General features: G+C 40.0%; 1 protein-coding gene across 2 annotated transcripts in view; it reads left to right on the forward strand.

Moving 5' to 3' along the window:
• The window catches only part of PELI1 (pellino E3 ubiquitin protein ligase 1), a 55590-nt gene that overhangs the window by 16530 nt on the left and 21420 nt on the right, over positions 1–17640 (forward strand). The window contains exon 1 of one of the 2 annotated variants that reach the window (XM_077814044.1): positions 4502–4559. The exons of the other annotated variant lie outside the window; for it this stretch is intronic. The gene's annotated coding sequence lies outside the window, so the exon portion shown is untranslated. Of the gene's footprint in view, positions 1–4501; positions 4560–17640 lie in introns of those variants that run through there. 2 annotated transcript variants of the gene reach the window in all.

The raw sequence follows: 17640 nt of genomic DNA on the forward strand, positions 1-17640 counted from the left end.
CCACAGTGATCAGGTTAAATACTGTGGGCCAGATTCTGCTATCCTTACTCATGAGTAGGATCGTACTCAACGAGTAGTCCCATTGCTCAGGGTGAAGAAGGGTATTAGAATCAGGCTCTTAGTTATAAATGCAAAAACTTAAGACACTATCCTTCAAAGTCCAAGAAACTTAGTTATGGCTGGAACTCTAAGTTCACCCTCTTTTACTTACTATGCAGGGTACAGATACGTGCAATGACATGAGATCAGAGATACACCAGCTGTTTTTTTAACCTCAAGTTCCTGTTGAAATAAATGAGTTGTCTAGTAAGGATTCACTGCATGCTGTCACCTGTTATTTTTAATGTGACTCTCCCCGTTAAGACACTCCTACAAACCTCACTTTTCCCAATTTATGTTCCATTCCCTACTCTTATGCCTCACTAGATAATCGTTCAATTAATTTTTAATGTTTAATCATAGTTGACCTAAATTAATCAAACAAGTAAACTATGGGATGAACAAAGCAAGTATTATGTGTAACTTCTAAGTCTCTTTGGTGCATATTGCACCCTTTCTCTGCTTTTCCTAGTATTAGTGTGATCAGCCTAAGGCTCATCAGCTACCCTAGGAGAAACATGGAAATCAATGGGTTGGAGGTTAGGTTAGGCAGGTAATCCTTTTAGTGCATTATTTAAAGTTAATGGAAAGTGATAGCATGATAATGCTGAATTCTCTTCTTTTGAACTAGTTTTTACACCTGATTAATATTAATGAAAGTGAGAGAAGAATCATGCCTATTGTATTTGATCTCTTCTAGGATTGAAAATCTGTTTTGGGACACAATTTTGGAAACCTTTTTTTTGTTGATAGCGGTTTATTTTAAGTATCGGTGGACTAGAGCTGATAGGGCCCATAACGGTGGTGCAGATGAATTCTGAAAACCATCAGCTCTAATAATACTCCTTATCAATGTTGGAGTTTTTCCCTATTAGCTTTGGGGCAGGAGGAGGATGTGCAGGTACTTAACGCATAACATGGATTGTTTTTAAATTTGTAATTTTTTTTTTAATTTTTAGTCTCAGCAAATAATTAAATTGCTCCTTAATTGACACTTGCTGCACAACTGTCTTGAAGCTTATGCCTTGAAATGTTGTTGCAAAATACATAGCCCTGTGGTGCCTAAGTCGTCTTGAACAAGATGTGAGCAAAATAAAAAAAGCCCTCATTTACTTCAGATTTACAACCATGGAATGCCATTAACTTCAGTCTAGTTACCCCAATTTGCACCAGTGTAACTAAGACCAAATTTGGCCCCAAGGGTTACTGCTAGCACCAAATCTCATACTGGGAATTAAATGAGACATGATTAATGACTTATTTCATACCCAAGGTGACAACCCTGTTCTATAATTTTTTCCACACTGTGGATCGCTTCCTTAAACATAGGTCCTTTGTGGACTGTCTCCCTACCCCAGTCCTATACTGATCTCACACCTTTCTTGTGGCCACTACAAAACCTGTTTATAAACAAAAAGTAATGTTTAGATGGTCTGAAGGCCGGACAGAAGGAAGATAAACTTGTTCTAATGTGAATATGTTTACAGTACTGCATTTCCCCTGGTAACCTGCAGTCCCCACTGCTCTATTCTCTCTGGATCACTCAACGGTTTAGTTCTGCTCCTGTTTATTTTCTGCCTCTGCAGTTTGTCGTCTTTACATTGAAATGTACGCAGAAGAAAAGCAACAAAGACAGGATCAGCCAGAGAGGTGCTGTGAGTTGTTTTGATTTTAAAAGCCTTTTGGGGTAAAAGGGAATCCTGGACTGGGCTCCAACTATCAGGAAGCACCCTGTTTGAGGACCTGACCATTCCTTTTCCATTGTAACAGAAGCAGCTCAGTGGGCTGCTATTCTTCCATAGAAGACAGCTTTGAGAGCCACTGTTTTTAAACCATTCTCCAGAGTAAGTTTTCTGAGTCAGTGGTATGTCTGGAAATTGCTCTAGTTGCTGCTGCTTTGTTCAGCGAAGTACAGACAATATATATCGTGCTCTAATTGAGTTACAGTACTTGGAACATTTCCCCTCCCACCCCCCAACCATTTTTGTGAGGAGGGGAGGTGGAAGGATTTGAAAACCTGAAAATGTCTGCCATTATAGTCAAATTGTTTGCAACAAAGCCTTTGTCTACCCACAAGGTTACTGGTGTAGGTAAAGCAGAATATGTGCTTATCAGTAAGGTTTATTCCCCATACAGGAAGGGGAATAAACTACACCAGTATAAGGGACCTTTGTGTCAGGTTAACTACATCAACAATACAGTTATACCACTATAACTATACCATTTAAGAGAAAAAAATTGCATCCTAACCAGAATGTTTTTACCAGTGCAAACACTGTGTGTAGGTTAGGTCTCAATAGGAATGGTTTTTACCCTTCTATTCTTTTCCCCATGCCATATTTAAATGTGCTGTACTGCACTCATTTAAAAAACAAACAAAAAAACTTAGGGCTGTTGATTAATCGCAGTTAATTCACGATTAACTAAAAAATGAATCATAATTGCACTGTTAAACAATAGTTGATTGAAATTAAATATTTTTGAATGTTTTTCTACATTTTCAAATATATTGATTTCAGTTACAACACAGAATACTAAGTGTACAGTGCTCACTTTATATTTTTGATTAGATATTTGCTCCATAAAAATGATAAAAGCAATTGTATTTTTTCAGTTCACCTCATACAAGTACTGTAGTGCAATCTCTTTATCATGCAAGTGTAACTTACAAATAATTATTAGATATGTTTATGGAGGATAGGTTCATCAACAGCTATTAGCCAAGATGGTCAGAGATTCAGTCCCATGCTCTGGTTGTCCGTAGCTCTGAGTGGCAGAAGATGGGAGTGGATGATGGGATGGATCACTCAATATTGTCCTTTTCTATTAATTCCCTCTGAAGCACCTAGCATTGGCCACTGTCAGAAGACCAGATACTGGGCTAGATGGGTCATTGATCTGAGCTAGTATGGCTGTTACATTTTTGAGTGAATATCAGTTTTGATAAGAGCAGGCATTTTGCAAACAGTTTTACACAAATGTTTGTGAATAGTGAATAAAGATACAAATGTGTTCAAAGTGAGCAGCTGTTAGTGTTTAGAAACATTTTAATTTCAATTTACATATCATTCAACCAGCAGCGATGCTAAATTATCCCTGACAGAGGTGGTTTATCAAAATTTATTCCTCAAGAGCCTGTTTCTTGCCCTTGGAGTGGGTCAGATTGCAATAAATGGCTGACTTAAAAAAAAAAAATTAATTCCTAGGAGGAGAAACCTCCCCCCAAACCACCCTACAAGATCTACTCCCCAGCCCTTCCAGGTATACAACTTGGAAACCGTGCTGTTCTATCAATTTATACTCAGTGCAGTTTTCAGAAGCACAGTGTAATCATGTCCGTCAAATCACCTTAATATTTGCTTAGTGGTGTTGCCTGCTTCTGGTTATGAGAGCATTTTTTTTCTTTAAATGTGTGAGGGGAGTGTATAGATTTCCAAGTCATTGGCAACCCCCACCCCCAAGCAAAAGCTTCCCATGGACATGGAGTTCTATCACCAGCAGAGAGGGAATTTGTTGCAGCAATCCTTTGTACTACCAATATTTTAACATCACTGGGCCAGTTGCAGAGTTGGCAGGTGCTCCACAAACTTCACCGCACATCTCTGCTGATAAACTGCAGTCCTAACCTGTAATATGCCTTGGCCTCACTTGAGTTAACACTTTGAGGTAATTTTGATACAAGTGGATATCCATCAGGGCTGTCAAACTTAGCCACCTTGTGACTTAAAACATGTTTCAGTGGACCAATAGCCTAGTGAACTATCCTTAGGCTTAGCAGAATAAGATATGAATTTGATTTTTATTTTTTATAATTTTGATGGATGATATAGATTTTTATTAAGGATTTTTTCCTATTTTTATCTCTGGAAACTTTCACAGTTGTGCAAAATTCTGGTGGTGGGAGGGGTGTCAGGCTACAATTATTTAAAGACAGTAGACACTAGGATTCAAAAAGTTAAAGCTTTATAACCGTTAATACAAATTGTTGACATCACATGTCTAACTATACTAAGTAAATATCCTTAAATCAAACTCAGTTCTCAAGCAGTATTTTTCTGTCTGTGTATATTGATTATTATTATAGATGGAAATATTTTCAGTTTGTGTGCATGGTGAAATTGACATTGAAAATCAAATCCTTCTAAGTTTAACTATTCACTATGGCCACACCAGAAAACTTTCTATGGGTAACATAATTTGTAACCTAGGGTGGTGTGAAGTGTCATGTATCAGATGTTTGAAAAAGAGATTTGATCACTGCAACACCTTTTTTATTCTGAGGGCCAAGATGAGGTGGAAGAAGCACTGGACAAACCTGTTTACATTAGGTTCTTCACTGGGATTACATTTGCAACATGATCAGCTATTCTCATGAAAAGGACTGCATTCAAGCTCAGAGTTCTTAAAATTTACTGGCATCTAGGCCGAATCCTGGAATCTTCACTAAGGCAAAATTCCCAGTGAGTTCAATGGACTGAGTAGGGACTTTAGGATTTTTCTGTTTGAAAATAATGTATGTTAAATGGCTGTTTGAAAATGCTAAGGGCCAAATTCTGTTCTCACTTTGGATTTATGCAGTGTAATACTTCATATTTACATTGGTAATGGGAGCAGAATTTGGCCCTCATATGGGCTATTTGGAAAAGAGTGCTCTAATACAGTGTACCTGAACATCAGAGCGTACTGTTGCCTACAATGTCCCTCTATCTTAACATTCTGTACTAAGCATTTTCTGACTTGCTCTCTCCACCCACACATCCATGAAGACAAGTGAAGGCACAGCAATGAGACTAGTGGATTTTGAGAACATGATTTTTAAAAACAAACATGCCATTTTGTTGGAACAAAAAATACTCACTTTTGATGATTGCATTATTCCACTGTAAATGAAATGTACTCTTCAGTGAGTAAAGGGTAAACAAACCTTTGAAAACAGGAAAGCATCTGGACAGGCCTTCCCAAATCAGGGGCCTGGTCTCCATGGATGGTCGGTGGGGCACCTGGAGTATCTGGCCATGGAATGTTGGGTGTTTTTATCAGCTGTCCCATACACTTCTGGGATAAGTCTAGATTTGTGCTTTAGTGGTTTGGTGGCTTGAATTGCATGTGGAAAGTAAACATTGACTGTAATTAGAGATGGAGAAGGACTGGTGTCTGATCTGCATATGTGTGAAGGGGGCTCCTGAGTGGGGACAGTGCTGTCTCCTCACTTGGTTGCTGCCTCTTGGATTCTGGCCGCAAGTGAACATGGGGAGCAGCAAGAGAATCAGCTGTCTACTTGGCAAGTATCATTTCACTGCTGGTGGCCAGGAGGATGAATTGCACAGGGAGTCCTTGTTGGATGCACGAGATCCTAGCTGGGATGTGGCCTGGCATAATTGTGGCGCTGTGTGTGTCATTTGAGAAGCTGGTATCTTCACTTGGTATCCCTGAGTAAAAGTTTACAGTTTAAGGAAAAACATGGATTGTCAATTCCCACTTGAAACCCTAAATTCAGTTGTAAAAGTCCATGAAAAGTTGTATGTAACTGGTTTTAAAAAAAAGCATTCTCAGTCAGTTTTCAGAACTGGATTCAGTTCCCATAGCTGTTTGATGCTCGAAGATTTGCACCCTATGCAAGCAGTGTTTTTTGTGCTCATTTTTCATTCTAAGTGGCTGTTACTGCAGAAACACTTAAAAATATTCAAAAATTTGAATTGTTTAAGCTTTGCTGCACTAAAGCATTAGGGGAGTGGGAACCAACTCTACATTACTGAATCTCAGTTTGCATCTGAAAACAAGACTGGATTTTTGTCCCAAGTGTGTATAATTTAGGGATTAGAATCCGCCATTAAGATTTTCTTGCTACGGTTTGGTGATTTCTTTGTATTTTTTCTTAAGTTTGGATATGGCTAGACATTGTGTATAGGTGAACAAGTGGTTGCCACATCTTCTAGAATTCAGTAGTCTGTATATTTCTATATGCAGCAAACCTCTTATCCAAATCAGATTAGAAGGGTAGAAAGTAGTGTCATTTTTCTATACATGTGGTACATAAGTGAGCTGCCCATAAGGCAGTAGAGGTAAAGGACAGATGAGAGTAAAGAATCAGAGGCACAATAGTTCTTCTCTAACCCTTAATAGAAAGGGAGAAGGTAAATAATTGAGGGAAACATTTAAAACAGAGGTTCTCAAACAGTGGTCCATGGACCAAGTGGTCCGTGAGCTTCATTCAGGGGGTCTGCAGATAGTTCCCTCTAAGGTGCACGCCTGGGTGGCCACACACAAAAGAATAAAGAGCCACCCACCTAATTAGTGAAGCTGCGCAGGCGTGGCTCCACTAATTAGATGCCTGGATCCTGGAGAAGACGCACATGTAAGGTGAGGTGGGAGTCTTGGGGGGAATAAGGGGTAGGTGGGAGGGGGCAGTGCAGGGCGAAGAGGGGGGTGGGGGGAATTTGGGTTGTGCAGGGTGGCCAGAGAAAAGAGACAACTTTTCCCCGCTCCACGGCTTCGGCTACCAGGGAGAGACCCCTCCTCTCTCCCAGCCCCAGCTCGGGGGCTGCTGTGATGGGGGATAGAGGGAGAGACCCCACTTCTTCCCAGCCCCAGCTGGGGGGAGAGCGCACATCCATCACATTAGAAAGGTAAGACTACTGATATTAAAATATGAATTGTGTGCTTTTATTTGTAGAACCAAAAAAAGTTTGTTATATAGCACTTTTATCCAAAGCACTTTACGATAGTTAGCTAATGGTACAAACAACATTTGGAAAGAGCATTAAGTGGTGCGCCAAGACCCTCAGCAATTTTCAGGTGGTCTGTGGGGGGGGGACAGTTTGAGAACCACTGATTTAAAACATAGGCAGGTGCTGTTTGTAATCTGTTGGAGTCAACTGGTTGCCATGGAATGGTGGTCTGTTAACTTGGTAACTTCAATATGCAAGAGAATTTAGTCTTCACTAGTTAAATAATTGTGCATTACATAGAGACAGAGGATGCAGTACTAAAGACCATCCTTGTTAAGTAATCTCTTGCCTTGAGAGACACATACTTTGATTATCAGAAGGCCACCTCTGTTAAGCAGTCCATTTTTATTGCTCTCTGGAGGCATTGCTTAAGGCATACTTCTATGTGTTAGAACAACCTTAGAAAATATATGAATGATAGAATATTAAAAATCTAAATATTAGAAGAAACTTGGACAACAATTTTAGCTCTGCATTCAGGCCGCCCCATGCTGTGACCCATCTCTGTAACCTACATATGGATAGCTAGTAGCAATAGAAATGTATTTCTCTTTTGTAGAGAACTGAGCACTCTGTGGCCTGCAACGTGCAGTCAAGATCAAGGCAGATATCTGGAGTGTATATGGATAAATGGATCCTGCACTTGCATGTGGAGGGTGAATGAGTATGCCGATAGTCTGTCCAAAGAGGATGGATGGTGTTTTGGATTGTATGTGGAAGGTTAATGGAGAAATGTTGCCTGTTGCTGAAGGTGGGATTGAGGAGAACAGTTCGTTGGTTTACATACTGGGGGGAGACGTTTGTTGTGGCCATCTCACAAAAGGAGAGTGAATTGGAGGAGCGTATGTCATTGGGGAGTAGCTCATGTAGTGAACTGATCATACATTAGTAACTAAAATGGGAGACAGAGTGGTGGGGATATCTGGCTCCTACTGGAAATATACTTTCTCTCACACTGTAGTTTTTTGGTAAGGGGTATCTCCAGGGTGTCTACCCCAGGAGCAGTCAGACCATGTCCGCTCTTTTAGGGTGCCAAAACAGCCATGGATGTTTCTAAGACAGAAGTATCAAATGCATTCCGTGGAGAGGGCCATACTCCATTTTTAGGTATGGTCTGTGGGTGGGGTATAACTTAGGATGAAACACCAGCTTTGATCTCCAGAGGCATTTCCACTGGTGTCACTGGGAGGACCGCACAAAGAGCAAGGGTGGAGCAGGACTTTTATATAGCAATTAAAGGTGGGACTTTCAGAAGTTCTGACTAAGTGTTGGCCTAAACTCTGCAAGACTACAATCATTGGCTTCAATGGGAGTTTTACCATTGGCTTCAGTGCAGACAGGGTAAGTGCACAGAGCTGTAGAAAATCCCATCCTAAACTTTAGTCCTTGTGGTTATTTCTTTCTGTACCTTATTGTCACACTCAGTATCACTCAATGTAAACATGTTCTCCTTCAGGACCAGTGCAAATTCTGCCCTTTCTTTCATTTCCTTCTCTGTTCTCATTCCTCACCGTGTGGTCTTCCCCCCCCCCCCCCCCCCACCCCCACCACCTTCCTTCTGCGTTTCCTTCTCTGCAGCAACTCCCAACTTCTGGGCTTTGTTCCATTCCTTGTCCATCCATCTGCTAACATTGTCAAAAGCAGTGAAATAGTTTATCATTGGGTTTTAGAGTTAATATCTCTCCTTATCCCACTGTTAATCTCATTGAGAGTTCATACCTCTGGGAACCATTGTTTTCCTGCTGTCTGCCCCACAAGGGGAGATAACCACTTATTAGTTTGCCCTTGGTTCAGATATTCAAGGTTTTCTTACAACCTTGATGGCTAGAAACTTGTTACTTATAAAATGAAAGCCCCTCTTCTGAATTGGTCACATCACTCACAAAAGCAAATGTAAAAAAACCCACCTGAGCCAGCAGCAAAGCAATGGAGTCAGAACCACAAGGGTATATATCTGGGAGAGTTATTCAGTGTCCGGGCAAGACCCTTTCTCTGCAGTTAGGGTCCACTACACAGAAATGGCAGAGAGATCTTGTGTGGAGATTCTCCATTGTCCGCATCGCAAACAATTCACAGATTCTGGCCCCCTTGGTAGCATCTCTGCTCAGGGAAATATAAACGGGACAGGAGTGTGAAAAGTGAGGGCTGGTGGTATCTGTGGGGAGTGGAGTTGCACAAGAGAATTGCACTCCAACTAGTGCTGCAAATAGCCTTGCTTTCACGAGTGCCAGATTAATCAAAGGGCTGGTCTACACACAGATTTTGTACTGCTTTAACTATATCTGTTTGAAACTGGTACTGTTAAAGCTGTACAACTCCTTAATGTACATGAAATTACATCAATATAAAAGTGTGTTTAAGCTGTGCCATTATAAGGTAGCTTTATACCATATAGCAGCATCCACACGAGAGGCAGTCCTGATGCTATTTTGGTTTTTTAAATAAATCCCACAAAAACATTGTATAAAACTTTTGAGGATAATCATGAACCTGTGAGACCAGTTGAAAATGGGATTGGATTTTTCCCCCATGTCTCCTCATGCCAGAGGTAGACTGATCTATAACCATCAGTGAAAGATTATATTTATTTGACCAGGGAAGAAAGTTGGACTCTTTCCCTAAACAGATAAGAGACGTTGGGCCAAAGACTGAACTCTTACTGTGGTGCAAATCTGGTCTAACTGATTGGGTCTGAATCTCGCCCCAACTTTGCACCCTGTCTAGTCATTTACACGTGGGCAAAGAGACAGCCAAGTGAGCATTGAATGGTAGAGGCTACCAATGTCTTACACCCACTTTGCACTCACTTTTCTCAAATGTTAATAATCACTTGAGATGTAAGACAGTAAGGAATCAAGTCCATTGATTCAACAGGATTTGCTTCAGATTTACTAGAGTAAGTGTATGTCTGCACTGCGAAGTTGTCGACAAAACTTTTGTCTTTCACGGGTACACCCTCCCCCCGCAGTGAAAGACCAAAGTTTTGCTGACAGAAGTGGCAGTGTGAGTGCTCCTGCCGACAAAGCTAACGCCGCTCGCGGGGCTGGAAGTATTTTGTTGGCAAAAGTGCTGACAAAGAGCTTTTACACATGCTGACTTTTAGGTAAAAGCTGGGTGGTGTAGACAAACCCCAGAGAAGAGATCAGAGCCTGGCCCCATGTGTGTGCTATGAGTGAGCCCGTAAGAAGCAGCTGGCCGGCAGTGTCTGATGTCTGAAAGTGGATAGACACAAGTGGCATCTGTAGATGTGTTTAGAGCAGGTAAAGATCCAAATGTATCTGGTTTAAAATAGGATTGGCAATTGGCAAGGGCTCGTCTGCACTGCAAAATTAGGTCAATTTAACTACACTGCTGAGGGCTATGAAAAGTTTCAGGCCCTGTGGGATGTAATTAAGACTGCCTAAGCCCAGAGTAGACACTGCTAGATAGACAAAAGATTTCTTCCGACGGCCTAGCTATCGCCTAACTCCTGTAGCATCTGAACCATAGTGTCACAGCTGCAGTGACTCTGGTGTAGATGTACCCTAAGGATTTTCTATTGTTGCTGTCTTAGTAAGTACTATATTAGGGAATTGTTTTTGTTGTGGGAGGTGAGGAAAGCTAGTTTGGTTAAGAGCTAATTTAAAAAACAAGATCAAACCGTATAGTCTGTATCAATACAGTTATGTAAGTAAGACTGACCAGAAATAGGACAGTCTCTGAGATGCCAATCCAGAAGAATTGCTAGGGATCAGGCTTGTGTTTAAAAACTGTATTCTACACCTTCTACTTCCTTTTCTTCCTTTTGGGGCCACCAATTAATGTGAAGAGGGTTAAGTGGGATGTGAGCTCTGATTTCAGCCAATGGTGTGTCGGCAGTGGAGTGTTTTCCTAGATTGCGTAACTCTTCTGAGCCAGCCCCCGGTTCAGTCAGCATGCATTACCAAGTGCTTAAGTAAACGAACACACAGCAGAGGCAGTCAGAGCCTGCGAGTTGCTGCGGTTTGAAGGATACTCTTGAACTCTGTGGATTTCATCTTTATTTTAAAAAGACTGGCTTTTTTCACCCCCTTGCTCCCCTTTGTATAGCGTGTGGAAATACAGGAAGAATAAAGAGGTACTGGTAAGTGCCTGGATGTAGTAGTGCCTTTTGTTTTAATATCATGTTTCTCTGTCTTGTTGGATTTAGTAGGCGTTTTTTGATTTTTTGTAAACAAGATTAACGAATAAGTGAGTTTCCTTCTGTAAGTAGCTGTAGAATAATTCAAAGCATTTTATCTAACGTTTTTTGTTCAAATTGATGAGGGAATCTGAGATAATAGGCAGTGTGGTGTTTTTTAGCTCCTCTCCCTCCCAAAATAAGGAGAGGCTTTCAAAGTGTAGATTATACACTGCATGTCTTGTCCTTTGAAAATAGTTTAAGATGATTTTGGGGCATCTTGATCTACAATTTAGGAATGAGACGTGATTGAAGCATTTGGTGTTGTCAAAACAAATGACTATAAACAGCAGTCTCTTACCAAAGTCTGAATATTTAGCTTCTTTATCCTGTGCATTGGTCTAACCAACAGTTTAATATTAAAGGTGCTATGAATATGCCTTATTGGTATTAGAACATCTGTTGTCTAAAAAATATTATATGTTGCCATGTTATTAATTAATAGTCAAAAGCTTGTCAAGAATCAAAGCTTTCTGGTCCAAATCTGCAGAACAAACTGTCAGAGGTGGTTTTGTAGTGGGGCAGGGTCTGTCTTTTTCCATCTGTTTTAGCTAAAGGTGCATTATATGGTAGATCCCCCTCCCCCCAATGTGCTCAATCACAAAAACACGGGAAATCTCCATCCTGTATGCAAATGATTTGATAAATGGTCTTTAAAAAAATAAAAACGTATAAATCCTGTATTTTTGGCAAGTGTTTTAATAAACATGGCCAAAACTCTTGTGTACTAGAAGAGAGGCTTCGATCAATGACATAAAAACTGAAGAATTTTTTCAGGTGATATACTTTAGTTTCTAGGGTACTTTTCTCTTGCCTCAACACGGAAGACTCAATGAAGGCTATAAAGGGCACTATCCTGCGTAGTATGCAGCTCTTCCTGGTCTCTGCCTCTTGAAGAACCAGTCCCTAACTGTCAGTGTTAAATGGAAAAGCTCTACTTTTTAGCTGATAGCTTTCTGCCTAGGGTAAGGATATGTTAATGTCTTTACAAGCATGCCACCTGATATGTTGTCATTTACTGCTTGTTGGTTTTTTTTATTTAAAACATTTACATGGAATCATATATTTATGTAGCACTTTCATAGTTGTAAGTCTGAGTAACTGGTGCAAAGGAGAGATCTTCCAATTTTTTTGAAATTGGATGAACTAGACTACATTACAAGTGCAACCAAGGGCTGATTCAGAAAGCTGCGAGTTGAGAACCTGGTCCCATGCTCTTTACCTTCACAAGTCATTCATGAGTAATTTTTACTCGTGTGAGTAGTTCAACTGAATAAGGTTTGCAGTATTTGGTTGCAGAGAAAGCTCCATAGCCAACTTGTGGGCTTTGTGCAATGGTTACGTGGTTTATGTCATTATTTTATCTTGAGACTTAGGCCACGTCTACACTAGCAAGCTTATAGTGGCACAGCTCTTCTACTGACATAGCACTTGTCCACACTGGTGCTTCTGTCAGTGTAACTTATGTTGCTTAGGGGGCTGTTTGTGTCACTCAGAGGTGTGAAAAAAGTTATACCAACAAAAGTGGTATTGTAGACATGGTCTTATTTAATGGGCATGGGAAGGGAGGGGTAAACTGCATGTGAACATACCACCTTGCAAGTGGCAAAGACTTCTCCTAATTAATGAGGTTATATGGCAGTATCAAAGTTGCAGCTTTAAAATAGCCATCCTGTGCTAAAAGGTAATGTTCTCAGCTTCCCACACAGTGTCTCTGAATTACATCACTTCTCTGTGGGAGGACATCGTGGTTTCCTCAGAGGAGGATCAGCTGTTTCTGTTATGAAAAGTAAAATATAGCAGGGACTATTATGTAACTTTTTTCCCCCTTGAGTATAGTGTTAACATAGTTGATCAGATTCTGATCTCAGTGTAAATGCAGAGTAATGCTGATATGACTGTGAGTGGAATCTGACCCAGTGTGCTTAACCATCCTTTGAAGAGGAAGGTGCAGAAATTTTGTAAACAAGTATGTAATTCACATCTGCTAAAATGTTTGCCTTGTTCATCAGACAAAAATGTTTTGTTCTTTATGCTGTGGTCCCCTGAAGTCTCAAAGGGAATGTCTACACTGCAATAAAACAATCTGCAGCCCCAACGGAGAAGGGTCTCAGAGCCCTAATGTCTACACTGCAATTTGTAACCCTACAGCCTGCGCCCGGCGAGTCCAAGTCATCTAACTCAGTTAGTGGGTCTCTTAGTGCAGTGTAGACGTACCCAAAGACACTGATGCATCTTCAGATGCATTTATACAAATGGAACAAATTGTGGGGCTACAGCAGAGATTTGTCAACTCCAATGGAAATTAATGTTTAAACTGGAGAAAGTCAGATGTTCTGATCAAGACCAAGGCAATAAGTTTACTCTTCTGTGTAAAGTTACTTGTCTTTGTGTTTGCAGGTTTGGAGCCTTTGTTTGTGGTTTGACCATTTGTACCATAGTTTCAAGGCTAACAATCTACTAATAAATCTGTTTTACCGAAGATATTTTAGGTTTGTTACTCTAATAAATGAGATTGTAGTAAAGAGTCTCAGGGCACAGAAACAGACATACCTTGCGAATATCATATGTTATGCTCGTGGCCTGTGTAGAAAAGATTACACGCTGCCTAAGTTTGGCCTTGTGATTTTTTTTTATTAGGTTACTAATATTAAAATGTTTGAAAATAAAACTGAAATCCCTCCTGTGTGTACAATGGATGATTAAGCCTTTTTAGGGCCTTGAGGGGAAGCACAGACTTTAAGAAAGGGGATTAATTATTTGAAGGAAAGAACTGTCATTGACCTTAAAAAGGTGTACACCAAACTGCGGAGCTATTTTAAGTATTAAAAAGAAAATCAACATTTCCACAGAGAGAAGAAGGAAATATTCTTCCTTTAGAACAGTAAAATCATGCTACCAATGATGTCACCCCCATCTTTACTCCCTAATTGCCCAGTACAAAGGGGTGTGAGTTAAGGACAGTATCAGCCTCAAGTGTAAAGCAGAATATAACTTTAAAGCCAAATGCAATACAAAACCCACAGAAACTAATATTCAGTGTGTATATGGAAATGCATTTTTCATTTGGAGGAAAAGAGAAAAGCATTGAAAATAAACTGTAGGCCTAATAAATGCATACACCAGAGGATAGTATTTGTTATGTACTTTTTGAGCGCCATAATTACTTAAGTAAAGACAGTGGTGATATCAGTTTAAGCTCTCTGGAAAAAGATTTGAGCAGGAAATATATAATGTATTTAAGCTTAATATACGCTATTGCTTTTATACTATCCCGGATGGGCATTGTGCTTCACAGACTTTGTCGCTGCCTCAAAAAACTTTGTAGTCTAGGGGCCTGAGTCTTCTGTCACTTACACCAGTGTAGATCAGGAGTTAACACTATTGACTTTCATGATCAGGTTCGTGATATAAAGCAAACTGTCATCTTCATGAAGCAAAGCATCAGATGAAAAGATAAGTCTGTCAAAAACTGGATTTCATTTTTTTTAAATGAATGCATGGTATCCTAGATGACATTGTGCCTTCTACAATAAATATAGTCTGACAATCTCAGTAGCGTGATCTAGTCTTTTCATGTGTGTATAATAGGAAGTTATACTACACACGCCTCCCTCCTCTCCAACCCACTCATTGGATCTGGCAAATAGACTGACTGGCTTTTCCCGTCAATCAGGAAGGCAGGTAGTCTGTGGGAAATTAAATTTTTCATCTCACTAGACCTGCTTACCACTTTCTCTGCCTCTCTTCCTCCTAGACTTCACATTAAAAATGTCTTTTTGCTGAAAAAAGGCCAATGGTAGCATAGGAAAAAAACACATTGGAATCTTAATCGAGGTACATGGGCAGGAGAGAAACAGCCAGTTGCTTTTAAATCCAGAAAACAGGGCTGCTGCATCAGTGATTAGGGATGACATGAGAGCAAACACTATATTGGACTCCTTCATAAGAATTACTGGGAAAATGTGGAGTCCTGATCCTACAAATTTTGGGACTTTCCATGAATTTAAAGTTAAGCACGTGTGTAAGTGTTTTGTTTGCAAAATTGGGGCCTAATTGTGGGGTTTTTAGTCATGTAATCACATCACTTAACATGGAATTCCCTTTATTATAAGACCCTTTGTATTTTGGGACAGAGTAATTTTGTTTACTAAAACGTAGTATATTAACTTGATATATTTTACATTAGTGAAACTTCATTGATTTCAGTGTAATTGTCACCATTGTGATAGAATAGAATCAGACTGGTAAGTGTATAATTCACCAGTTAAATTTCAATTTAACTGGGTTTGGTGCTTGTAAATGAACCAGGATACCTAAACTGATTGACTGTCCTGTTGTCCTGCTCTAAATGAATGAGAGGAACGGGATAAGTAAGAGCTGAATGGTTTCCAGATACAGAATTAACATTTTCAAAAAGAAAAGGAGGACTTGTGGCACCTTGGAGACTAACCAATTTATTTGAGCATAAGCTTTCGTGAGCTACAGCTCAATGGCTGTAGCTCACGAAAGCTTATGCTCAAATAAATTGGTTAGTCTCCAAGGTGCCACAAGTCCTCCTTTTGTTTTTGCGGCTACAGACTAACACGGCTGCTACTCTGACACCTACATGATACAGAATTTATTGGGCTTGTCAATTGCAAGGTCTGTGGTGCTTTTTCATCTTTAGTGAGTAGAAATAAAGATTTAGAGCTTGTAGGTAGAACACGAAGAGGAAAATACTGCAAAGCTGAGTGACATCAGTTAAAACTTTCTGCTTTTGCTTCTGAATCAGCATATTTTTATTTTTAAAAGAGACCTCTGTCAATGAATATATTGTGTGGTGGTTTTTTTTTTAATCGCAGCATTTTAGAAAAGGCTAGTCTGGCATGAACTACAGTTGCTAACAGCCCATAATGCTAGCTCTGTGTTTAGAAAATGATGGTAATTTACTACAAAGAGACTTTTATTCTAGTATTTTTAGCTCACAGCAGAGTATTTAATGAATCTCTACTTAGGCTCATTGAACTCGCCATCCTCCCCCCTCACCCCCCCGCATGTTAACTGTTAAGATGCTGACAGTTTAATTTGCATTTTGTAAAGCTGAGTTTTGAGTTAGCAGTTCAGTAGACTTCATTAATTAACTCCTCAAGGTGCTGTGCACCAATCAGTTCGCCCTCTGGTGTCAGAATAAACCAAAAAATCCCAGGCAGGGTCTACAGACTTAATAGCAGCCACAGGAAAGACTAATGTATACGTGGTCCCATTTGATCAGAAAATACTGCGATAATCATGTGGCTGAGAACCGGACATCGAAGTACAACTGGTAGAAAAACCTCAGCACTTGGTTGTGCTTTTTCCCTCTGAATTTTCAAATAAAAGCTTTGTCAAATTTGGCAAACTTCAGCCAGGTCCCCTTCAAAGCATGAAAGCTTTTGTTCTATCACTTACATTACAGCCAAATTCTGCTTTCAGTATAAATGTAGTCAGTGAAGTTGTTGCAGGTTTCCATTGGTGTTTGCTTCTTGCATATATATTGCTTGTTCCCACAACATATCGTTTGATACAACTGTGTTGGTCCTTTATGTGGTTTGAAGTATTCCTAAGTGCCTGTATTGTCTAACAGAAGAGATGTGGAAATAACCTTTCCCCCTATCCCTTAGCCTAAGTATACCCAAAAATCTATGGGGACAAAGTGGGTGAGGTAAGATTTTTATCAGACTAACTTCTGAACACCAACAGAAGTTCTCTCTCTCCAAGAGAAGTTGGTCTAATAAAAGCTACTTTGTCTCTAATATCATGGGACCAATACAGCTACAACAACATTGCATATTAAAATCGGACTCTCTCTCTCTGCCTGTCACAGCAAGAGACAAACGTTTCCATGATTGAGATGAAGATGTAAAGAAGGGGAGGGTAGAGAACTCTTAGGAAAGTTGCTTTGTCTTTTCTAGACTGCATTTAAAAATATTCTGTTTTTGAGTTTGATCCGTTTGACAGCTTTGTGGACATGAGGTCCTCAATCTTTCCACAAAATGCATACACCCTGGACAGCAACAGTGAAAACTACCCGACCCTCCTGGCTCTTCCCTGCTCTGGAGGAACCAGTTCTAAGGGTGAAAGTATCCTCCATTCACCATGACTGTTCAGTAGTTAGGTTTTTCTGCTGAGACTGCCAATAAGGATGCAAATTAGTGTCTATTATGATGGTAACTTTTGTGGTAGTAACAGCTGTCCTTTAGGAGCTGACTGAGATCACCAGCTCATTACATGTAAATCACCAAACAGCCATAGAATAATGGTTTTCAGCCACTGCGAGCCTTGCTAATACTTATGCATGAGTCACTTTGCTTATATGAATAATCACATAGAGTTTAATAGAACTACTCGCATGCATAGGCGTATGCAAGATTTGGCCCCTTTGCTATATCTGAAGCAATGATCTTGAGGTGAAGACCTGTTCCCAGTGCTCTGAGTTGTCAAGTCACCTTCCCTTCTGAACTTCCAAAAATGTAAATGGACAAGGCTTTTGTTTTTGGAGTAAAAATTGTATTTGTTTGAGATCAAAGTTCTGCAATTGAGGAAGGAGCATGGCTGATGAGGAAGACACTAAGAATTTTAAACTCGCTTGATGTC

This window comes from Eretmochelys imbricata, chromosome 3 (genome assembly GCF_965152235.1).
Source record: "Eretmochelys imbricata isolate rEreImb1 chromosome 3, rEreImb1.hap1, whole genome shotgun sequence".
Taxonomy (NCBI): Eukaryota; Metazoa; Chordata; order Testudines; family Cheloniidae; genus Eretmochelys; species Eretmochelys imbricata.